Genomic DNA, 27,078 nt, shown 5'->3' on the forward strand with positions numbered 1-27,078 from the left:
CCTGGATTCAGGAGGACCTGGGTTCAAATCCAGCTTCAGACACTTGATTACTTACTAGCTGTGTGACCCCTGGGCAAGTCCCTTAACTGTCATTGCCAGCCCCCCCCCCAAAAAAAAAAATCTTTTTATGTATCTAAGGAAAATTTAAATTTTCCAAGTTTTTAAACAATATTCCCCCAAATATTAGCTTTTCTTTTACTAGATAATTTTTATTAGTACCTAAGTAAATTTCATCCCCTCTTAAAGATAGGATAGTTTTCATTGGGACCTCAGGCACCAGAATATATTTTAAAATTTCACAAAGGACAAGGAGAGCAAGCAAACAAAACTAACCTAAGGTACCCCCTCACAATAACAAATATACAGAACAGAACATGAAGACAAAGCAACTATGCCTTATTTTTGTAATCTGAGGAGACAAAGATAGATTTATATCTCTATCTATATGTATGTCTATTGTAGATATAGATATAGGTATACATAGGCATATATTGATCTTTGCCCTCTCAGATTACAAAACAAATATGTTTGTGTGCATAATTCCGGCAAAATAATGGAAATCACATTTGATTTATCATCACCCAGCCTTGACTTTGTTCCTGTTCTGGTAGTAAAATGATATGTGACCACAGAAAGTATACTTCTTGTTCTCTGAGCCTCAGTTTCTGTACTTATAAAATGAGGAGTTTCAGTTAGATGATCTCTAATGGCCCTTAAAACACTCTAAAAAAAAAAAAAATTCTGGTGGGACAACCAAGAGTCTACAACTGTTTCTTTTAATCCCCATGACCTCTTTTAGCCATATCTTGAAATCTCATTTCAATGCATAGTTTGCTGTCAAAATAAATAAAATAAGTAAATAGATAAATTAATGAATGAATAATTAAACAAACAAGCAATAGGTTTCCCCTATCTATAGGCTATCCAATGAACTACAACAATGAACTAAATGTGCAGTGAAGCTTTCTGACACTGGGAATATTTCTTTCAGCATTTGTTTTATTTTGTTTTGTTTATTTTTAAAGTATTGCATCCATTTAAGGTTGAAAGCTAAACCTTGACTGCAACAAATTGTTACAGTTTATGTCCTTGCTCAAAATAATCTTGTGTTAAAAAAAATTCTCCACACAGGTGTGCCTCATTCAGAGAGATTCAAGTGTTTCTGTCTTAGGACAGTCACACATAACTGACTTCCAAACACAATGTAATCCTTCCAATCTTTTATTTGAAGGGCTTTTGTTTCCTAGGGAGATTTCGTAACAGATTCTATAGATAAAGGTTATATTCCTGTTTGTCCAACACTGAGGTTATCCAAGTCAATATTGGATTCTCAAACACACAGTCTTACCAGCCTATATTTAGAGTATGAGTTTACAAAATTAAATTTCTACCATTTTCTTCCATTTTCTTAATCTCTACAGTCAGATCAGATCTGTTTTCCATGATTCATTTGGGTTCTCACAAATTATACAAAGTTGTGTTTTCTCTTTATTTTAAACAAGTTAAACAAATAACTTCTCTCTCACTTCCCTTTAAATTTCCCCAAATCCTTGAGAGACTTAAGGTAAATTATACAGCAATGTCAATAAACAGTAGGAAACTGGTGGGGGTGGTAAAATGGAGGAATTTTGATCTGATCAAATCTAAGGATATGCAAATTAGGAACACTATTTGATTAGACTCAATGTAATTCCAAATAGGGTAAATGCAAACAATAAATAAATAAGTAAATCAACATGGCAGATAGACAAAATCACTTTGTGTAACAACTCATTTTGAAGGCCTATATGTTGGTTTTGAGTGACTTAAACCATAAAATGATTCTATGAAATACAACACTGGGAAAAATGATGTTCCAGTGGCATGTAGAACAATGTCATAAATGTGTCACATTTATTCCATTGTGACATTGCAGTCAGTCAAGCTATAGCACTCTAGTGTGGTTACAATATATTAGGATCTTTGCAGTGAAACAACACTATCCAGGGAAGCTAGGTGGTTCAATGCTTAGAGTGCTGGGTTTAGAGTAAGGAAGGCCTGAGTTCAAATCTAGTCTCAGGTACTTATTAGCTTTTGTGATCTGGGCAGTCATTTAACGTCTGTTTGCCTCGGTTTCTTCATCTGTAAAATACATATAATAATACCACCTACCTCCCAGGGTTGTTTGTGAGGATCAAATGAGAAAATATTTGTTAAATTGTTGTTATTGTTTATTATTAACAATATTATGATGAACATGTATGATACACTTGTATAAAATAAACTAATGATGATAATAATAGTACTAATGATATAATAATTTATATAGCATTTTAAGGTTTGCAAATTGCTTTACAAATATTATTTCTTTTTATATTGACAATAGCCCTGGTAGGTAGATTATTTTGCTTATTTTATGGTAAGGATATCGGTAACTTCTTTTTTTTTTTCCTTTTCCTTTTCCTTTATTTATTTTTCAGGGCAATGAGGGTTAAGTGACTTGCCCAGGGTCACACAACTAATAAGTGTCAAGTGTCTGAGGCCACATTTGAACTTAGGTCCTCCTGAATCCAGGGCCAGTGCTTTATCCACTGTGCCACCTAGCTGCCCCAGAATATTGGTAACTTCTACACCATGTTCTATCCTATAGCTACTTTCTTTGATAATGACTCACTCCATGTAGAAGGAAGGCCTGTTCTGTTTGGAAAATCTCCCCTCCCTCTCCCCCCTTCCCCAGTATGTATGAAGCCCATCAGGTGATTCCACTGCCCTCGAATTGACTCTAGATGACTTGGAATTTTTACAGCATATGTGACGGGTGGATGGGAACAAAATCCCATAAGAGAAATGGGATATTGGAATATTAGGGGAATGAAGAGAAGAAGAAAATGAATGTGGCTCAGGAGGGAACCCCACAACTGAGCTGAACTCCTGCTATTATGAGCAGGAGATTTTCCTTCTTGTGTGAGAAAGTAACAGCTCCAGATATCTTCCCAGCTGTGATTCCCATCTTAAGAAGTCACAGTTAAAAATTTTCAACACTTCACAAATCCACTGCTAAGGTGGAATGGCTTTTAATCCTTGAGGCTTCTGGACTCAATTGCTAAATACTCTGTAATGGTCTATAGAGAATGTTTTAAACTTCAGAGACTGATCTCAGGAAAAGCTGATTTAAAGTCATTTGTTTAAGATAGGGACAATGTTAATCAACCCTCATGCCTAGTCCAAGATGTCATCAAGCGAAGCTTATTTAGAATGGTGAATAACAGGGGCAGCTAGGTTGGCCCAGTGGATAGAGGCACTAGCCTGGATTCAGGGAAGCCCTGATTTCAAATCCAAGCCTCAGACACTTGACACTTACTACTGTGTGACCCTGGGCAAGTCACTTAACCCCAATTGCCTTGCACAAAAAAAAAAAAAAATAATGGTGACTAACATACAAGTTTAGTCCTATCTCATATCTGAAAGCAACAGCTAATGCCCATATCCATATATAATATTCTGCTCTGTGGGGCATTTAGCATCTTTATTCCACTGTGTAGTTAACATACACACACACACACACACACACACACACACAGTTATTTTGCACAATCTAAGATGTATGCTTGTGCTCACTTGGATATCTAGAAACAAAGAGAAGATAGCCATGCCCTATTGATGAAGGGACAGTATATACCTAAGTATAAGTCTGATTGGGGGTTATATGAACACATGCAATTCAGTATTAGTTAAAGCCTTGGAGACCAACCAATCACAATCACAAACACAATCACAATCACAATCACAATCATAATAAAATACTGATATGTTACTAAATAATATATAATTATGCATTATAATTGGTATAAATTATATGTATATATATATATACATACACACACATACACACACACACACACACACACACACACACACATATATATATATAAAATACCCAACATTTACATAGGATTTACTATGTTGTTGCATCTTCTAAGCACTTTACAATTATTATTTCATTTGATCCTCTCAAGAACCCTGGGAAGTATGTGCTATTAGATATCCATTTTAAAGATGAGGAAAACTGGGGCAAACAAATGAAAGAAACCATTTGGTTCATTTATAAGAAACTGAGAAACAAATACAGATGCCTTATGTGACTTGCCCAGGGTCACACAGCTAGTAAGTGTCAAGAGTCTGAGGTCTGATTTTGAACTCAGGTCTTCCTGACTCCAGGCCCAGTGTTCTGGTTTGGCATATTTTTCCTTTAGTAAAGACTTTGGGGATGATTGTGATTTAGGTTGATTCCTTGGTCCTGATCTTTTGCACAAAAAGGTACATGACTCTCTTTGCTGACTGGATAAGTCTGTTATTCAGGGACAGACTTATATATCCTCAGAGCTGTGCATGGAGGCATAATGGCTGCTGCTTGAATTCCTCCTTGTTTTCTTCAATCTACCATCACTTGATTCAATTCTTGTGGGAAGTATGCCAGATGTTTATTTTCCCCTAATCATGTCTGTGAATCGATACATCAGAACTTTACCCTTTTCTAGGTTGCTACTGAATGCTGGATACAAATAGCATTGGGAGTGCAGAGTGAGTGACTAAAAAAAAATGTTTTGTTTCCCCCCCTCCCCATTCTACTAATTATAATGCCATGGCTGATAAGCCTCAAGGGAAGCAAAGTCAAGAAAACTCACATCATAGCTTCCGTGTTAATTTAGTAATTATAGTTTGGAAAATGGAATTAAGAGTTCTCGTTGCTTGATTTTTCTTTCTTAGTTTTCATTCCATTTTAAACAAATGTTCTTTTGTGTTACGATTATTTCAGATGACAATTCATAGTTGGGAAGGGTTCAGAGAAAAATGAGACTCAAGAACAGTGGCTGAATATATCGGAAACATGATTGCATTCTATGAACTTGGACTTTAATATGTGCTATATACAATAATTTTGCAATAAATTGTGTCCTTAGTTCACATTAACCTGTTGAACTAAAAAATTATGAACTTCATATTGGTGCCTAATCTAATAAGTAATTAAGGAATGTTCATTGTTAATATATTTTTTTGCCAGAGAGACTAAGAAAAGATCTGCTTTAGTAAAGTATAGAAATTATTTTAAAACTAATGTCATATTTTAAAATATGAATGTCTCACTTGAATTAAATTAGATTAACTATAATAATTTCTGCTTTCTCTTCCCCCCAAAAAGTGAGCTATATTTACATGTTCAAAATTCATCCCTTTACCTTCCTAGAATTACTTGAAAATCACATTATCCTAATTATGGTGTTCTTTTTGTGGAAATTACTTGATATAGAAAAATTATGATTACTAAAAATCCCATCCAATCCATACGTCCACCCAAACCTCTTGTCATTTTTCCTTTTCAAGCAACTGAAATTATTTTTGTTTTGGAATTTTTTTCTCGAAGCATTGTCATGGGGTACCATGAATTTATCAAAACTCTGCATAGGAACAGTTTTTTCCTTACTGGAAAGAAAATATTAATTAGTCCCTTGTAAACTCCAGATTAAATGTAACGTTCACAAAAGCATAGTATTGTAGTTCATCAGTAACCTCAAGAAAGAATAAACTACCAAATATTAGCCATGAGTCCATGAAAGTTTTCCTTGAGAGTATAATTACATTATCAATCATAATTTGAAATGTATAAATAGGGTTTTTACAACAATAAAATGGATTTTTACTATTCATATATTTTTAAAATACTGACAAAATAATTGCTATTACTTACTTGTTTATCTTATTTTTAATAAAATGGAAGTAGAAGTATCAGGCAAAACACTGTTCCACTGATATTCAATACTTTTGATATTTATCAAACTATCATTCCTAGCATCTCAAAGATGTCATTCATTAAGTCCAAAATATGGGGGTACTTTTTTGGGCAGGGCAATGAGGGTTAAGTGACTTGCCCAGGGTCACACAGCTAGTAAGTGTCAAACATCTGAGGCTTGATTTGAACTCAGTTCCTCCTGAATCCAAGGCCAGTGCTGGGGGGTACTTTTTTACATTTAAACTAAAATTCTGCAAAGCACATTTGTATAAAACATTGATCTTACTATTAACATCATAATTGGCAAAACTACATTATAAGATGATTACAAAAAGATAAAAATCTACAAATCTACAACAACATTACTGGGAGTACAAAATGGAGTTTACCATTATAAGTAATACCGGACTTGCTCAATTATAAAAGAACCTATTTTGTCCATTTAAAACAAAACCTAACAAAGCAAAGCAAAAGAAAACAAAACAAAACTGAAAAAACAAAAGAGACATGAGTCCATATGGGATTTTTTCTTCACTTAGAAAGTACTTCCTGGGGCAGCTAGGTGGCACAGTGGATAGAGCACTGGCCAGGGAGTCAGGAGGACCTGAGTTCAAATCCGGCCTCAGACACTTGACACTTACTAGCTGTGTGACCCTGGGCAGTCACTTAACCCCCATTGCCCCACAAAAAAAAAAAAAGTTCTTCCTGCAAAGATATTTGAGAGAATGAGATTATCATTTTCATTATCACCAAAACAATAAAGGTAAGATGAGAAAAAATGTGGCACCACCTACCCTTTAGCTTTCCCCCATGTATAAAATGAGAGAATTACATTAAATATTTTCTATGGTCCCTTCCAATTCTTCACAATCATTCATTTAGATAACTTGAAAAAAGAAAACACCGAGCATCAAACTATCAAGTACAATTGCCTAAAATGTGTCCAAGGAGACATGCCAAAAAAACCTGAATGAACCTGTGTTTGGGAGTTTCTTTGAAGTGAAGCCAAACTTATTAGGCTATTTGTTTGAAAATTGGTTATATAAATCTTGGAGTTCTGTAATTAAAAAAAAACAATGGCGGGGGAAGTGGGGGCGGGGGCGGGGAATGAACACCCTTCCCTAACTCAAATGGCCAACTGAGGTGGATAAAGGTTTTAATACTGTCAGTGAAGGGATTCAAGTTATCTTTTCTCTCTGAGGAAAAGTGAGCATCTTTCAAGAGTTTGACATTTGTTCCTTCAAAGTCCTATTATTATTTATCAATTCAGGAAGAAAGTCATAAAGACTCTTTAATTTGTGTCCTAGCCTTCTGTAAAAAAGTCATCAAGGTAATTTACAATATGTTGCTTCTCCTTATGTCTTTTGTGGGGAGGACATTCATTTTCAATCTTCAAGCCAAACAAAATACTTCTGCTATTTGATACCATGAATTATGCATTGGCCATACTTTTAAGGGAGATGAACTTTTTGAGCCAGGCAAAAAAGCCGCTGTTGAGTTTCCACTAGTATGCTCAGTCCTAGTTTCATGCAGTATGAAGTTATAACCAGAAGACAAATAAAGAATTCCTGTCTCAAGAAGAACTTAAATTTCAATGGGAACATGGCAAAAATGAGAAAAGAATACATTTTAAACACCATTGTCAAAAGAGATTAACAAGAACCATACTTTACTGTTTTAGAGTTCTTTGTTTTAGTTCTTCTTTTTATTAGATTTCAGTTTTACGGTCTTTCCCTCTGTTCTTCCTAATGATGGAGAAATGGCTATACCACCCAGATATGCCTTTACCTCATCTCTACCTCCTGGCTTCCCTGGCTTCTTTTAAATCTCAGTAAAATCTCATCTTCTACAGAAAGCCTTTCCCAATTAACTCTTAATTTTAGTGCCTTCCCTATTAATACTTTCCAATTCATCCTGTTTATACCTTGTTTGTTGTGTCTATAGAATAGCTATTTGCATGTTGTGTCCCTCATTAGATTGTAAGCTCCTTGAGATCAGGCTCTAAGTGCCATTTGCCTTTTGTTGTAACTTAGCAAGTACAAAGTATCTGCTGAATTGCAGGTACTTCAGGCGTGTTTTATTGACTTAGTGACTAACTCATAATATAGGGGATTAGCCTGTGATTTTAAAGGAAGTAAGAAACTTCTGAATGAGGAAATTCCTCATACCAAAGCAAGTTTGAATTTTCTCTGCAATTTATAGTCTTAGAGAGTGCTAGAACACTGAGAGTTAATTGACTTGCCCATGATTACCTAGTCATTACTTGTCTGAGGTTGGATTAAACCTACTCTTTCTGACTTTGTTGCCCACCCTTATCAACTAATCCAGCTCCCTTCTTTGTATATTGGCAGAAATATCAGATCACTGTCTTCTCTCTAAAGACAATTAATGCTAATTTCTTTATCAGTTACTCAAGATCTAATTTTCATAGCTGTAATTAGTGTCAGGGCTCCAAAGAGTAACAGCAGTGTAGAAGACAGTTTTGGAAATTACAAAGTATAGAAAAGACTTTTGATTCAAATACTGGGTTTATTAGCCATTTAAACATAAATGGTCCCTCAAATACAACTAGAAGTAAGTGAAATCTATGTTCTTTGTTCCTTAGGTTGCATAGTCCCCATCCTACATTCCTGAAGTTAGCACAATCTCCTCCTAGGCTTCCACTATTGGCCGAGGGAATTAATGTTCTTTATGAGGAAGGGTTGACTGACTGGTTCTTAGACTGGGCACATGTTTTCATGATTAAAAAAAAAAATGTTACCTATCTTGAAATGCACCATGCATATTTTCAAATACTTGGGTGATTTGTTCAAAAGGGCAATGAATTGGATTTTCTTGCATCTTTAACTGAAATCCACATCTACTTTTCTTCTCTTAAAAGATGGTATTCAAAATGGCTTAAAAAACAAAACAAAACAAACAAAAAACCCTGGGATGGAGTCAACTTTATGATGCAACACTGAATTTAGTTAGGTTAGTCCTCAGCAAAATGCAGAGTCCATCTCTGAATTAAAAGTCAAGTTTCTTGAGTTAGTACAACCTGTGAGAGTATGTACTCTGCTCGCTGCATCCTTCAAGACTGACTGTCATATCTATACCACAAGGACGTTTTAAGGACAATACCAAAAGAACAAAACCTATATGGCATAAAAATGATATTCTAGTGTAATCACCTTAGCTGTTATCAGCCTTGCTTGGATTTAAGTCAGTAACTTGGAAAACAAATCTCTATTTCCTTTATCTAAACCTCAGAATTCTACCATTCCATGGCATATTATTTTATCACTATCTTTTAAGGCAGGTTTCCTACATCTTCCTACAGAAAATGTGTCTTGGACATATACTCTAAATGTAAGTGTAATTAAAAAATATCTGAGATTTTGGCATAAGACACAAATGTGAGGCATATACATATAGACACATATGTGTGTGTATTTATATATGCACATACATATAGACACAGTCAACTCTCCATCACTGGCATCAATTTAAGGAAGAATATACATATTCCACCTTGGCCATATTCTTACCATCTGCTCTGTCACTACACATGAAAGGTACAGTAACCTTTCCATGTAACCTGACACTGTACCTTTAGACTACAGGCCATGCAGCACATGACTCAGTCCTCTCAGTTTTGAAGCTCTCACTCTTGGTGCTATAACTGTCCTTATTGGTGAATGTATCATACAGACTTTTATACAAATCTGGCCCCAGTCATGTTTCAAATTCCATATTAGGCATCTTCTTGCTCTCTATTGTCACTGCATGCATATACCCTTTGTCCCTTTCCCCTTTAATGTCTAGTTTTAGAATTGTAATCAAATTAATATTGCTACAGCTACTGGAAAGGGAATGCTAATCAATTTATCTTCTGTAACACTACTTATAATCCCTGTGACTATAGTACTAAAAATATCCCATAGCCTCTACTCCCTTTTATGTATTTTCTTCAATATTAAAAGATAGGCTCCTTGAGGGCAGGGGTTATCTTGCTTTTCTATTTGTAATCCCTAGCTTTTAGCCCAGTGGCTCAATGTAGGCATTTAATAAATGCTCTTACTCGCATTCTTCTTTTTTTTAAGTCAATGATACATAAGCTTTTAATCATCTATCATTTTAAATTTGATTTTTGCTTATTGTCAGAAATATATTTTAAGTGATTATGAAAAATAACTTGAGGTAGTATGGCCTCATAGATTAAAAAAAAGTCAGCACTGGAGTTTGGGAGATCTGGGTTCAAGTCCTATGTCTGATATATATTGTCTCAATTTAGGTAAGTTATTTATCTCTCAGTGGTCTAGATAACTCTTATATACTCTAAACCACATGGTAGGTGTGGCTTGACAATGGTACAGTGAATTTCTTCATTGTGAGTTCTCTATACAATGAAATTACAGTTGTAGTCCAAAATCTGTGTGTGTATGTGTAAGCTTAATAGCTTAAAATGTCACTAAGACTTTTGGGAAATCATATACGTATATTGTTTGTGTATGTATATGTGCATGTGCATGTGCATGTGCATGTATATATATGTACTGGTGGCATTGTAGAAAATACCACTATACTTGGACCTCAGGAGAGACTGAATTAGAATTTCAGGTCTGCCACTTTTTAAACAATTATTAGCTCTCCTTAATGCTTTTGAGTTTCCTCATCTAAAAGGAGGAGCTAATATTAGCTGCCGTACCTACTTCATAGGGTTGTCATGAGGATCAAGTTAAACAAAGTACATAAAGGGCTTTGTAAACTGTAAAGTGCCATAAAAATGTCAGCTGTTATTTCTCTTTGCAAATTAGAAGCATACTATTTAAGCTACCTTATTACAAAAGGGCAGACCCCTTTTGAAATTATCCTTCTATATTTCAGAAAATGTTACTGAACTGTTAATAAACCCTTTCTATTTTGCCAACTAAAGGACACACATATAAATCCTTTTTAATCATGGTATTGAGAATCACTGCTTATCATCCTAAGATAATAAAAAACATTCCCAAAGTAGCTCATTTTGGGATAGAGGTTAATTTGTTAGGAAGTTTTTACTGACAACCAGCCTAAATCTGCATTATTGCAAATTTCACTTTTTTCTCATAGTTCTTCCTTTTGAGACCAAACAGAACATGTCTGGTGCCTGTTCTATAATGATAATTCATAAAATACTTGAAGCTTTGATGTCTCATATAATGTTTTTTTTTCTGTAGGTAGCATCCTGTTTCCATAATCAATCTTCAAGTGGCATGACTTTGAGACATTCTCAATGTATTTGTTGTCCTTAAGCTCTTCAGGTTTAACCATTCCCTCCAAGTATGGCATGCAGACAGAACACTAAGCTTCAGATATGTTCCCAATGAGCCAAGTGAAGATAAGTAACTACCTCCCTAGTGATGGACATTGTGTCTTTCTTTGTTGTTGTTGTTGTTTGTTTGTTTGTTTTGGGGTTTTTTTTGCAGGCAATGGGGGTTAAGTGACTTGCCCGGGGTCACACAGCTAGTAAGTGTCAAGTGTCTGAGGCTTGGATGATTGAACTCAGGTACTTCTGAATCCAGGGGCCGGTGTTTTAACCACTGAGCCATCTAGCTGCCCCATTGTGTCTTTCTTATGAAGCCTAAGGCTGTAGGATCTGTTTAGGCTGTCATACTACATTTTCTATTCACAAGGAGTTTATGGGGAATATAAATCCCCCAACGACATTTGACATTAACTGCTTCAACAGTTTTATCAATCTGACCAAAATGTAGTATGTATCCTAGATGGGAAGAGCACTGGTTTTAGACTCTGAGCCAAAGAGAGATTTAGTTCAGAAAACTGGATTGCATATTTACCATGTGACCATAGGGAAAGAAGGAAGGAGGGAAAGAAGGAAGGAAGGAATGAAGGAGGGAAGGGAAGCAAAGAAAGAAGAAGGAAAGGAAAGGAAAGAAATAAGCACTGATTATGTGCCAGACCCCATGCTAAAAACCTCCGAATATTATCTGATTTGGTCTTCACAATAGCCGTATAATCTCAGTCTAATATGATCCTCATTTATAGCTGAGGAAATTTAGGCAGAAAAAGAATAAATAACTTATCTAGGGGGCAGCTAGACGGCACAGTGGATAGAGCACCGGCCCTGGAGTCAGGAGTACCTGAGTTCAAATCTGGCCTCAGACACTTAACACTTACTAGCTGTGTGACCCTGGGCAAGTCACTTAGCCCCAATTGCCTCACTAAAAAAAAAACACAAAAAAAACAAAAAACAAACAAACAAAAATAACTTATCTAGGTTAACACAGCTACTAAGTGTCAGAGCAGATTTGAATTTAGATCTTCCTGAAGACCTGACTCCAGGCCCAGTGCTCTATTTCCTGTGCTCCCTAGCTGCCTCTAGTCACTTAAGAGTTCTGAGATTCCTCATCCTCATTTGTAAAATGTTGAGAATAATCCCTATGATATCTACTTCATTAATATATTGTTAGGATCAAATGTGATGATATATATATATAAAGTGCTTTGCCAACTCTCAAGCACTACTTTATTATTATGCCTTTCTTAGGTCCATCCAAATAAAGGACTTGTACTTATTTTATTGATATTCTCCAAACCTTGGGAACTCTGAACAATATGGTATTAAATTGTGCTCAAATTTCTTGCTTCCCTAAAGCTCATTCACTGTGATTCTCATCTCATGTGATTGTCGATTTATGACCAAAGGAGCTCTAGAAGGGTATCTTCTAGCCCCAGTCCTTACCCCCATTTTATACATGAGGATTATGAAGCAAAGAGAGGTGTAATGACTTGCCAGAAGTCAGGCAGATTAGAAGAGGGGCAGCTAGATGGTGCAGTGGATAGAGTACCGGCCCTGGAGTCAGGAGGACCTGAGTTCAAATCCAGCCTCAGACACTTAACACTTACTAGCTGTGTGACCCTAGGCAAGTCACTTAACCCCAATTGCCTCACTTAAAAAAAAAAAAAAAGAAGTGTAAGGACAGGTTTGGAACCAAGGTCCTCTGACTCCCAATTCAATACTCTTTTCATTACTCCTTGCTGTCTCACAGAGGTTGAAAGAATACTATCTCATGAGGATTCCTCAACACAGGGTACATTCAAATCAAATATGTTCTAAAGATAATTCTATATATAACATAAAATGTTAATATACCCATATAAGTGACATATGTTATGTATATCTATCTTATAAAAAAAATTAACAAAGTGAGAATTTGATGAAATGTCATTCTTGCCACTTACTACTACCCTTGTGTGAGTTATTTAAATTCCCCAGATTTCAATTTCCTCACCTGTGAAGTGAGGAAGTTAAACTAAAAAGCCTCTGAGGTCGTTTGCAGTTCTAAATTTATAATCGTATGAAAAGCCACATTTAAGGAAAAGGAGCTTATAGGTCAGACTTCTGTATAGAATTCAGTTGCTATAATGATAACATCATACATTTAATAAATTCAGGTGCCGTACTCCCTCCCTTTCAAATTCTCTAAAGAACTCTCAAGTTGGGAAATAAACAAGTGACACAGTAAAACAGCTTGGGGGAATTTATATATTAAATATTATATATTAAATTTTAAATCTATAGCAGAATATAGTTAAATCTATATTAAAATCTTTACCAGAATATAGTTCTTCAAAAGACAGTACTGCCAGATTAATAAAAATAAAGGGCAATTTTCTTTTATTTTTCCTTGTGCCATTTAAGAAACTTTTAAATTGTGTTTTTGTGCTTCTCTGGCCATTTTAGAAAGGATTCACCATATGGTTCTTAGAATGTGAAGCTGTTACTATTTCACAAATTGATAGTAAACTACAGAAAAGAGTATGACATTTTCATCCATAAAAATCTTTATAAACTTTCAAATAAGTTTTATGTTTTTTTTTTTAATTATTGTGGTCATTTTCTTATATGACCTTATCCCAACCCCTCTTCCCCACTGAACTTTCCTGTGTAACAAAGAAATATAGTTATACAAAACTAATTGACACAGTGACTAGGCCTTGCTCTGCGTAAAATCTTAAGCAAAGCTTTCCTGAAACCTCTAAAGTATAAACTTGACAAATAATTTGGGGACTAAGGTAGGGCAAAAGGGAAGGGGGAATGAGAGGAGGGAAATCATTTGGTGAGACATCGATTTAATGAGTACTGATTCCTTATTAAGTCCCTACTGTGGACTGGCTGCTACAAATAACAACAGTAAATCACAGGCCCATAACATAAGAACTCCCTGGAATATTTCAATCTCTAGACTTGCTCCTCCCCAGGGGGGTTTCTTTGGGATTCTCATAACAACCAAGTCCTTAGCTCTCCAGGAGATTAAAAGGTTTCCTTGAATTTTCCTCCCAGGAACAATACATATGCCTATTGTGCGTTTGATTTTTGATTGTAGTCAGAAATAATCACTGAACAATTTCAAATACTGCAGCTAATGAGGCCAATAGAATTATTTATCTCTACTGTTTTTCTACTGTCCCAGACACCAAAGGTGTTGCCATCCCCTATGGCACCCAACCAGTTCATCCCAGGCAATTTGAAATGACTTGTTGACCTGTAAGCTCTGGCTCTGGCATTATATCATCCTTCGGAAGAGTATCAGAACAGGGAGATGAGCAGCTCCGGAAAAGACTAGAAACATGGAGATTTCTGTGTAGGATGAAGTACCTAAAGTCCAAAATCCAAAGGGAGATAGTCGGGGCTAAAAGATAGGATTTAGATTGGCCTTTAAAGATTTCATGTTCTATTAGGGGAAAGCAACTTGTATGTATATGTGTATATATACGTCTGTATCTCTTTATATATACATTTATATATGCACATGAGTATATGTACACATGCATACATATATATATGACTTGTATATACATATGTATATATACATTATTCTATTGCTGTTCTCCACATGTGCAGTTCAAGCTCCCATCTCCATGTCCTTTCATAGGCTACCCCCTAGGACTGGCATATATTCCCTTCTTACCTCCATCTCTTACAATCCCCAGTTTCTATGAAGGTTTAGCACAGGTGCCTTCTCTTAGGAGTCCTATTTTGATCTCTACAATTGGTATTATCCTCCCTGTAAAAATTACTTATATTTATTTATATCTATTTGTGTTACTTTTTGTGTACTTTTTTTCCCAAGCCCCACCACACCAACTCTCAAACGACCTCAAAAACAATAGCTGTTTCATTTTGGTCTTTGTATACCTAGCACCTAGCATGAGGCCTGGAACACAATAGATGCTTAATAATTGCTTACTGAATGAAAGTGTTGATGGGATATTTCCTTTCAACTATTCTTCAGGAATTAAAATATTTGACTTCAATTTTTTTATGTAACCTATGAAAACTTCTTTCTCTGGAAGCTTTGAGTCAAAGGATTAAATGTGTGTGTGTATGTATACACACACATATACATACATGCATGCATATACATACACATATGTGTGTATACACACACACAACACACATATATATGTTTAAATTCTACAAAATGCTTTTTTCGCATTCTGAATTCTGAATGTCCCTTTTGTTCCCTGGAGCATCTATTCATATTCCTTGAACCTGGATCCAGAAGGATTACCTGTACTGTTCAAGTGATTTAAAAAAACCAAAAAACCTTCTTAGGCTAAGGTACTCAGTTTGGCAGAAAGAGAGAGACAGAAAGAGAAAGAGAGAGACAGAGACAGAGAGAAGACACTTTTGAAATACATGTAGTGCTCTTTCGCACTCAATGAAAACAAGTTGAAAAGGAAATTTTTCATTCCAGATACTTTAACACTGATGAGAGATGAGCTTGTTTTTATTTTTTCCCCAAATGTTGCTAGGGTAGGCAAGTAGAACCATGTCAATTCACAGACTTTCATTACCTAAAAATATCTGCTCTTCACATTTCTGTTAATTTGTAAGATTAAAGGCCACAACTGGGGCATCCAAAATTTCAGAGTGCTATAGGGGATAACTATAAAGAGAGAGACTCAAACAGGAAGGTATCTAAGGGAAATAAAAATAAATATTCTTCTTGGTCTCCTAAGGAGAGCAGCAATAATAAAGAAGTGAAGACTAGTAGAAAAGAGTCATAGAAACTAAAGAAGTGGGGGGCAACTAGGTGGCGCAATGGATAGAGCATCAGCCCTGGATTCAGGAATACCTGAGTTCAAATTCAGCCTCAAACACTTGACACTTACTAGCTGTGTGACCCCGGGCAAGTCACTTAACCCCCATTGACCTGCAATATATATATATATGAAATAAACTAAAGAGGTAACCCTAATGTATCCAGACTTGCACAATATCAAAAGTTGGTTTCATGGGACACAATGAAAATTTAATGAAAATTTACCATCAAAATGGTACAAATAGAACTTTACTATTAAAAATACTGATATTCTAGTTTATAATAAAACATCAGGAACCTTGCTTTGATGTTATATATGAAGTGGTATTATTGATTTATCATATTTTTTCAGTTTTACGTGTTAATATTTCATCTGTACACAACCTAATCTGACACAAACATGACTGAACTAAAAGGAGATTCTTTGAGGCCAAAAAAAAATCTCAATAAGATAGATCATTTAATTTATCTCATTGTATTCAAGAAGTAGGCACAAGGACCCAACAGGTGATTACACTAGTGCAGGGAGTTGTTGTGAGAACAATACAGGTCAATATGTAATTTATAGTCTCATAGAGTTGCACAGAACACTGAGAAATTTGTCCCTTTTCCACATTCACAGTAAGCAGATGGACATGAATTCAGGTCTTCTAGGCTCCAAGACTAGTTCTTATCCACTATACCATAATGCTTCACATTCAGATATCAGAATAGGGTTGAATATTAACATCTGTGTTGTTAAACTTTTCTAGAGCCTACCTAGAATGAAATTATAACAGAGAACTACCTAAAGAGACCAATATTGCTTCATTGGAGGACTCAAAAATTCAAACTCCTTTTTAAAAAAGATATACAGCAAAACAAAATCAAGGGTAACCTTTCATGGCCATTGAACAAAAATTTCTCATCTCGCCCGTTCTACTAAGGAAGCCTTCCCAAGCTTGAGGTGGACACCCCCTAAATCACCAATGAGTTTGAGTCCTATAAGTTACCCCCAACCTAAACCCAATCTGGTTTAGCTCATCTGCCAAGATTACCAAGGTATGGATGCTGCAACATGCTACAGCTTCTTGGAGCCATGAGTAAGAGTTGGGTGAAGATAGATACCAAAGGCAAATGGGCAGCCCTGAAAAGAACTCAGCAAGCCCCCAAACCTGAGGTTCTAGTATTCCCTGAATATCCCATATACCCCATGCATGTATATACATTATACATATATATATACACACATGTATATGCATACATACATGCATATATGTGCATATCTCCAAAAGTCTTAGTGCAATTTTACATTCTAATAGCTTAAAACCATACGAAGACTTTTGGTATCTCCTGTAAAGAGACACACACATTCTCATGTGATGATGCTCATAACAGTCCTATAAGGTAAAACATGCACTTATCAGACACATTTTAGAGATGAGGAAACTTTGAGATATAATAGCTTATCAATTATCATAGGACTTTCTAGTGTTGACACAAAAGTCAAACCCAGTTGACATGATTCCAAGTCCTGCATCTGAACACTTCATCATTCGGGCTCTCACATGCTGGCCAAATTATTTCTAGCTTGGATAGAGTTTAAAAACAAAAAACAAAAAACCTTGGGATCACATATTGGCTCCAGCTAACTTACAACTTGTACTAACATGGCAGAATAATCAAACGTCAACCCTATGAGCCTTTACCCAACTTAGGAGGCATTTCACTACTGATTTTAAAAATATTCCTTATATAAAAATAGCAGCACAGCTGCAAATCATAATGATACCCTGCAATAGAAAAATATTAATTAGAATAAAATAAGATAGCTACTTTATCATGGATTTTATTAGATTTTATATATCTTAAAGTAATATTTCTTCATTTTTCACCAATATCACTGAAGAGTGGAAGTAAAATCAATACTAAAAAGCCCTCCATGAAGATATTATGTTGAAACAAAATTAAAGTTTCAGTAAAAGTGAAAGAAGGGCAATGACAGTGGAAATTCATTTAAAGCCTATTGATTCTTTATACCATTTTTAAATATAGGAAGAACAGGTAAAAAACTGATACCGCATTTTCTCCTGTTTTTCCCATATTTAAAATATGGCATATAAATAGTTCCCATTTTAAAAGTATATACACATATGTAGAACTAATGATTTTTGAAGTTATATGAAAAAAAATAAAATAAGGGCAAATACTAATTTCCAAGGAAGCATTCAACAAAGAAAAATCCAAAACATTCACTCGAAACAGAGCAATACAATGAAGACAATATTTTGTAATTATAATTATCAAGGTTAGTTCAGAAGAAGAGATAAGAAATGGTTCTTCCTTCTCTCCTTTTTTAAGAGGTAAGAGATTGTATATGGAATGTTATATGTACTGGGCAAAAAATTATTTGCTGGTGAACTACAGGTGAGGATTTCTGCATGTTTTGCCAGATGCAATGACATGTTTTGTAATAAAGAATAAAGAAAAAAAACACATGGGAAAAATAGTTCAGCAAAAGCAGGCAACAGAACACATCTCTGATAGCATATGAAATATTCCATACCTTCAGTCCTATACTTCTGTATCAATGTACTTCTGCATCTTGACTATTATAATTGTTCAGCATTCACTTTTGGTTTTTATTGTTGTTTAATCTGTGTGTTGTTGTTTTATTCACTGTACATACTGTTTTTCTGGCGCTGCTTACTTCTCTTGGTATTAGTTCATACAAGTTGCCCCTTTCCCCCCCAATACTTTTCTGTTTGATCATATTTATTTGTTCTTATGATATAGTAACATTAGATTACATTCTTGTACCACAATATATTGGCTATTTCATAATCACCTCTCTCTCTCTCCTCTCTCTCATCTCTCTCTCTCTCTCTCTCTCTCTCTCTCTCTCTCTCTCTCTCTCCTCTGTCGCTCCCCCACAAAACAAAACAAAAAACAAACCAAACCCCAGTATCTATCTTTTCATAACGTCCTTGGAATATATGTCTAACAACAGGATCTCTGGTCGGAAAGAAAGGACATTTTAGTTTTTATTTTTTAGCATAAAGCTAAGATGCTTTCTTAGACTATTGGGCCAATTCACAGCTCCATCAAAATTGTGTTCATGTTCCTGTCTTTGAAAAATCCCTCCAATATTGACCATTTATGTATTTGACAATTTGCTGTGGATGAAGTGAAACCTCACAGTTGTTTTTGTTTGTTTGTTTTTTGCAGGGCAATGAGCGTTAAGTGACTTGACCAAGGTCACACATCTTGTAAGTGTCAAGTGTCTGAGGTTGGATTTTAACTCAGGTCCTCCTGAATCCAGGGCCAGTGCTTTATCTACTATGCTACCTAGCTGCCCCCAAGCTTCTTTTTTTCCATTCTTTTTTTTGGGGGGGAAGAAGGTGGGGCAATGAGAATTAAGTGACTTACCAGGGTCACACAGCTAGTAAGTGTCCACTGTACCACCTAGCTGCCTCACAGTTGTTTTGATTTTCATTTCATGTTCTTTTAAAAATGATTAGCGATTTGGATCAATATTCCATATGGTTGTTAGTAATTTATAATTCTTCTTTTGAACATCGTTCATATCCTTTCAATTTTGGTACATTTTAAAAAGCAGTATGTGGAATTTTTTTTTAAATGTCAAACATTTTCATCCTATTTTCCCCTAACTTCCACTTCAGTGAGAAGGTTCTAATCCTAAAAATCCTTTCTACACTACTCAGTTTCAATAATTGGGTTGGACTGATAAACCTAGGACATCTGCATCAAAAATGATATTCACATACCAAAAATGAAGAGTACTAGGTTCACAGTATCCTTTACCTCTCTAGACAAGTATAGCAGCATTTGTCAATTAGTATTGTCTAGCAGTCCTTTTATACTCAGAAACATTAAGGATGAGAAAAGCAATTCGATTTTTATTTATTTATTTTTATTTTACCAATGATTATATTGGAATAACAGTTGTTCATTAGAATAAAATTTTGGAAGCATTACAAACAATCAAGAGGCTGCCCAGTCCTTAATTATCTTCTTTAAGTACGCATTAAAGACACTGCTGACTCACTAGTAAAAATGGAATCCACAACTTTAATGGTTCAAAATTACATCCTGAATCCATATCAGAAACCATTCACTTAAGTCAATTGTGTGTGTGTGTGTGTGTGTGTGTGTGTGTGTGTGTGTGCGTGTATTGATACTAATATGCACTGGTAATGAACCAAAATACTGTTATAAAGGTTCACAATGCTAAAATGCATCAATAATTTACTTAGATGCAAACCGGACTATTTCCAGGTACTGGGGATAATGATAAAGCACCTTTCCTATTACCATCCTGCCATTTCAGATGACAACAGAAAGAACATGAGATGGTGATGTATGTACAAGGTGCTTTCACATAAAACAGATTTATCTCTTTGGGTGACATTCTTATAGACAGATCAATCTAATGAAAGTAATTCAATCAACTGGCCCAGTGTTTTGCTACAGAACAATTTCCTCAATAATTGCTGTGTTTATTGGATATTTTGAGGTTGCCGAGTATGCAAGAGGCTTTGGTAATGCCTACAGAATTTAGATAAGCATACACACAAAGACACATAAAATAGTGTGTATATGTGTGTACATATACATATGTCTATTCATACAAATATATTTATTTATCTCTCTGTCTCTAAAACAGATAGACATGGATAGATAGATAGCTTTGTTTTCCTACCTGTGTTGTTATTTCAATGAGGAGAATGTTGAATAGAATAAAATAAAATCTAAACAAATATTAATGAATGACTATTATGTATTCAAATAACCTAGTCTACTCTCCTGGATTATTTTTGCATATGTTTAGGTATTAAATATATATATATATATATATATATGTATATATTATATATGTATGTGTGTGTGTGTGGATATAGTTACATATGGATACAGATAGACATAGATATATGTGTGTCTGTATGTATCTATGTGCACACATATATACACAGCTATACACACATACATACACATGAATGTACACATACATACACACAAATATGTGTATGTATACATGGGTCCTTCCAATATTCTTTTGTTATGGCTTTGTTCTGTGTCAAGGAAGCTATAGTATACAAAGAAATATGTCATGGAAACTCACATAGTTGATATGTTGCAACACATTACAGACAAGTAATTGGATAGAGGGTAGGAGTGGCATGGAGTGTTTTCTAAGAACCTCACCAAAGAAATAAAAAAGGGAAATGTGATGGTCAATTTGAAGGAGCGAGGGGTAACCAATGGATATCTTACCTGTTTCCATTGCTATCCTTTAAATATCCAAGAGAAACTGAAGAAGACCCACAGCTTTTCAGTGGACCTCTTGTGGTGAACTTATACAAGGCCAAACACAAGAAGTATACCAGAAAGGCCTCACAGATGGGTTGCAGTATGCATCCTTGGAGGGGATTCCTACACTGCTGAAGTCCTAGATTCGTTTTGTATATAATGTACAAGACTATAGGGAAGACAAAGGCAGGTAAGACTTAATCCCTATCCTCTAGGGAGTGAATAGTGTATGTCAGGAGAAAAAGTAAATTTGTGATTAGTTAATTAGTAAATCAAGATTGAAATATTTGTTATGGGCAACTGTAAATCTCATGTAATCACCTTATTTGCAAATTGGTCATCTGTGATTTATGTTCTCAAATTCTAAGTTAAATATTTCTAGGATAAAATATTCAATATCGAGTGTGTGGACCCACAGAATCCTCAAAGACTTGGGTCTGATGATACCTGACTTTCTATCGGTTTTAATTTTGTTCTGAATTATCAGTACTTGCTCATGTGAAAAACAAATTGTGAAAAAAAAGAATATAAAATGGCAATTTACCAAAAGAACTTAACAGCAATTAAGACAATATTAATGTCAAGTGAAAACCTAAGAAAATACAGTTACTGAGGTTTTTCAAGGTGGTTTAATTAAAGGTATAGTTGTTACTACAATTAAACTGGGTAATTTTCTTCTTGCAAGAAGAAATATAACAACATGATAATTGTAATTTATTTTATCATATTACATTACAAATTATAATGAGCTTACAGAAACAAAAGCTAATGATCTGTGTAGTATTTATGTAAGACCAAAGTACAATATGTAAGAGAAAAGGGTATGGGATTATGGTAATTGAAGCATAGAATTAGTACTTTTCATTTGTTTTGAAAAAAAATTCATCAATTCAGAGTAACACCTCAGATTTCCCTCTGGATATTATTTTACATAAATTGAAGCATTATAATTTTCTAAATAGTTGAGATGTAAAATAGTTTATCTCTCATTCCAAAGGAGAAAAATATGCAGATTTTTGTACTGATTTGAAGTCAGTGAGGTTTGTTCTAGCAGAATTCATTTCAGGGAGTCCAGCCAACAAAGCACCTAAGAAATGGAAGGGGTGAAGTAGGGCCATGAAGTTTCTTTCACCCCAAACCCTGGAAACTCCAACAAAGGACTTATTAACACCTTGGCCCTGCTAGACTCTGTGTTATGTATTAGAGATAGTTATAAGGCCAAAAAGTAAATAAAGAAAACCAAACCAAGCAAATGAACCTCAAAACCAAACATAGCAATCTCCGCCCTTCAAGGAGCTGTAAGAGGAAAAAACCACACAAACTCCACACACGTATAAGTAAATATAAAACCTGAACAAATCAATGAATGTAATTTCAGTGAAGGTACTAGCAGTTGAAAGCAGGAAAGGCCTTTCAGAGATTATGGCATTTGACCTGAGCTTTCAAGGAAGCCTGTGTTTCTAAGAGGTGGAGGTGAATGAGGAGAGAGAACATTGTGGGGGAAGGGATGGAAACAATTTGTACAAAAGTTTGCTCAAATTCTGCGTTACCAGGACAACACAATCCAGTTTGGCTGGAATATAAAGTAGTTAAAAGGGATTAATTTGCTGTAATGAGCCCAGAAAAGCAATCTGAAGCCATATTATTAAATGTTTTAGGAGGAGTTTTTATTTGGTTTCATGGGCAATAGGGAGCAACTGAAGTTTCTTGAGTAAGGGAATGACTTGATTACACCTGTGCTTAGTAATATCCCTTTGGCAGTAGTATGGAAATGGATGGAGTTGTGAGAGAGACTTAAAGCAAAGAGACCAATTAAGAGACTACTGCAATTTTCCAGGTAAGAGTTGATGACAGTGTAGATAATGAGTGGTAAGAACTAAGGGGCTCAAATTGCATCATTCTGTTATCTATATAATCATGGTGTCAGACTTGGAAAGGATGTCAAAGATGGTATACATGAACAAAGAAAAGGTCCTCTCTTCAATGTAACTGACAAGTGGTGACACAATCTTTCTTTGAAAATCTCCAGAAAGAGAGAAAGAACCCATTACCTCCTGATGGAGGTAAGCCCATGTCTCTTTTGAATACGTCTAATTATTAGAAAGTTTTTCCATACATCAGGCCTAAATTTTCCTCTTTGAAACTTTTGCTCATTCTTTCTTTTCTGTCTTCCAGGCCAAAGAAGCAAAAGAGAAGAAAAGAACAGAAGTCTAGTTCCTCTGACATAATAATCCTGTTTCTCATAAGTCTTTTCTGTAGGCTATGTCAAAGTCTTTGATGAGATCTTAACAGTGATTATTTCTGCTCCTCCTCATCCTCTTTCTCAGAGCCCCAACTTGTCAATATTCTTCTGAAAATATATATTCACCTTTTTTTAAACCTTATCATCCCTCCTCAAACTTCCCACAGTTTTAACTCCCTCTCCCCCTCAACTGAGAATCTTGCTTCATATTTCACTGAAAAATTGAGGCCATTAATAGAGATCACCCTCTTCCCTGTGTTCTTCATCTCACTTTTCCCAGATGACTTCTGCTATTATCTCCTCCTTCATCTCTGTTTTATCTGAAGATGTGGCCCTTCTTTCCAAGACAAACCCCCATACATGGCCATGAACCCTTTCTACTCTGATTTATCCAGCAAATTACTTCCTCTAGAATTCTCACTCTCACTAATTTTTAATCTCCTTGTCTAATGGTTGCTATCCTGCTGTCCAAAAATATATCCATGTCTCCTTCATCTTCAAAAAACTCACACAATGCATCTATCCCTACAATCATCCTATTTATCTTCCTTTTAACTGAAATATAATGGCCTTTTGTCAATAGTCATCCTTCTAGACCTCTCTACACCCTTTGATAATATTGATCACAGTCTTCTTCTTGACATTATTCTCTCTAGGTTTGTTGTTGTCGTTTTTGGTGACACTGTTCTCTTTTGATTCTTTTTCTACTTGACTACTCCCTCTCAGTCTTCTTTGTTAAATCTTTGTCCATATTATAGTCAGAAGCTACTGGGTTCCTATAGTTCAATTATAGGCCCTTTTCTCTTTTCCCCTTGTGCTATTTTATGTAGTGATCTCATCATCTCTTCTGATTTCAATTATTATCTTTATACAGATGACTCTCACATCTATTTGTTCTGTTATAAGCTCTCTCCTTTCCTCCATTTTCAGATCTCTTCTTGCATAGGACAACTTGAACTGGAAAACCAAAGATGTTAACCTCAAAATATCTGAAATGACCTCATTATTTTTCTCAAATTCTTTCCCTTTTCCTAAATGCCCTAGCACTGCTGAGAGTACACCATCCTCCCAGTCACCCAGGCTTGCACCCTAGGTGTCTTCCTTAAATTCTTATTCTCTCACACACCCTAACCCCTGTATCTATTTTGTTGCAAAGGCCTGAGGATTCAGTCTTCATAAATCTCTCGTATATACTCTCTTTTCTTTAACACGGTCATCACTAGGGTGGAGACCCTCAGTCCTTCATCTTTAGAATACTGCAGTAGCCCGCTGGTTGGTCTCCCTGCCTCAAGCCTCTCTCCACTCCAATCATTCCTCCAAATTCATCTTCATAACACATAGATCTGGGAAGCTAGGTGGTGCAGGTGGATAAAGCACTGACTCTGAATTCAGGAGGACCTAAGTTTAAATCCAGCCTCAGACAGTAGATACCTACTAGCTGTGTGACCATGGGCAAGTCACTTAACCCTCATTGCCTGCAAAAATAAATAAAATAAAAATAAAACAACACATAGATCTGACCATATAACCAACCTCCTATTAAAAAAAAAACACACAAAACAACAAACAAAAAACACTCCAGGGGCTCCCTATTGCCCCATATAAAAAAATCCTTGTTTGTTTTTTAAGCCTTTCACAATCTTCCTCTCATCTACCTTACTAATCATATGCCTTATTCCCTTCCATGTGCTCTTCAAACTAGTGGCACTGGTCTCTTTTCTGTTCCTTAAAACAAAATGCTTCATGTTTTGATCCAAGCATTTTCACTGGCTGTCTCCATGCCTAGAACACTTTTGGCTCTCTTCTCATTTCCCTGGCCTCCTTCAAGTGTTAATTAAAATTTTACATCCTGAAAGAACCTTTCTTAGTCTTTGTTAGCCTTAGCAACTTCTCTGTGAGACCACCTCCCAATTTATCCTGTATCTTGTTTGTCAGTTCCATTTTGTTCCCCAACTCTGAACTCCTTGAAATTAAGTACTATTTTTATCTGAGGTTAGAGTGCTATCCTTTGAAGGTCAAGTAATCATTGTTTGAGCCTCCATGGGCATTAATGTTCCTCTCCAAATGGAATCTAAAGGTTTCCTGCTTTCCTCTGGCTGGGCATAGTGGCTATAAGAAGTGTGCAGCTTTGGCAAATAGGCCTAGGGTATAAATAACAGTGTGTTAGATTTGCTATCTTGTCTTTATCTTTTGCTGCTATTTTGAAACATATGAAAGCAAATTGTCTCAATTTGTCTTTTTCACTTAGGTTGAAAATTTGTAACTACAATTGGAACTCTATAGTGCCTGGTAAATCAGTTCTGCAGACAGAAAACTCTCTTTGGGGAAATGTACGGCTATTTAATAAAAGACCAAGGTTTAGACACAGACTTCAGCTAGAAATGTATAACAAAGATGATGATCGAGTTCTTGGAACCCTAACGTTTTAGCTTTGGATATTGTAATTACCCAGGAGCTTTTTGATTCATAGCAAATGCTTCACTCCTGATAATATGGAGAAATGGATGATTTTCTTCTGAATTACTTGCACAATTAGTCGTCACTGGAATTACTCTTCAGACGCCTGGTATATATATAATAGATAGATAGATAGATAGATAGATGATAGATAGATAGATATAGATAGATAGATAGATAGATAGATAGATAGATAGATAGATAGATAGATAGCATTGGAGAGAGATAACAGGATTTCTCCCCAGCACTAAGGGTCATGAGGTAGCCTGAAATAATACTAAGGAGTACAGTAACAGTGAAGGTTGAAAGATGAGACGTTCTTAAGTGGACTTGTAAATGTCAAGGTCCTAAAGAATAGATATTAGTTCAGAAGTTAATTCTTGAAGAAGAGGCTGTCCAGAATGAATGGCTATGTCAGAATTGTCAGGTCATGGTAGTAACAGATAACAGCTGTCATGTCATCACTGAGATGACAGATGGTCAAAGAAGCTTTTCAATCTTTTTCTTTTTTTCTTTTAAGGAAGAATAAACTAAAAGAATGAATTCATGGAGGAACATTTGCTCCTGTTTAAAAAGAAATCATATGTATACCATCAGGTTGATGCAAATGCTATAGGCCATAAATGCTGAATTTATGGCTGGGATACTTTTAAAATTTGTTTGACATTTTAAGAGCTCATGATATTTTAGAAAGTAGATAAAGGGAAGCTAATATTAGTATAGGTTTGTTTTCAAATTTTAAGTTTAGTGCTGAGAAGGGATTTATGTATTTGGTTTAACACACTGAGGTTCATAGGGAAACAAAATCTAGATCCTAATAGTCAATTATCTAATTTATATAACCCAACAGCTGCTACTAGACAGCAGATATGGACAGACACAAAAAGAATACAATTTGGGAAACTCATTTCGATGAGTTACCTTATGTCAGATATACTTTGTTCTCTGGTTCTCCTTATGTCCCTCTAATTACTCATCCTTTGTTTGCTTTGCTCACCTTTATTTTTACTTAGACCCATTAACTTGACATCCTGAAGGCTTTGGTCCTGAGTCCCTGATTTTTCTTCCTCTACACTCACCCACTCAGGAAGTTCTTTTGCTCATATAACTTTAATTGGCATCTAAATTAAGGTAATTCCCAAACAGGCTTCTCAAATGCTTACCTTCTCCATGTCCCCATTTTCTTCTGACTCACCTACTTAATGTGA

At 35.4% G+C, this 27,078-nt stretch overlaps 1 protein-coding gene across 1 annotated transcript in view; it reads right to left on the reverse strand.

Moving 5' to 3' along the window:
• The window catches only part of CSMD1 (CUB and Sushi multiple domains 1), a 2,580,735-nt gene that overhangs the window by 1,060,669 nt on the left and 1,492,988 nt on the right, over window positions 1-27,078 (reverse strand).

The sequence above is a fragment of the Dromiciops gliroides genome, chromosome 2 (genome assembly GCF_019393635.1).
Source record: "Dromiciops gliroides isolate mDroGli1 chromosome 2, mDroGli1.pri, whole genome shotgun sequence".
Taxonomy (NCBI): domain Eukaryota; kingdom Metazoa; phylum Chordata; class Mammalia; order Microbiotheria; family Microbiotheriidae; genus Dromiciops; species Dromiciops gliroides.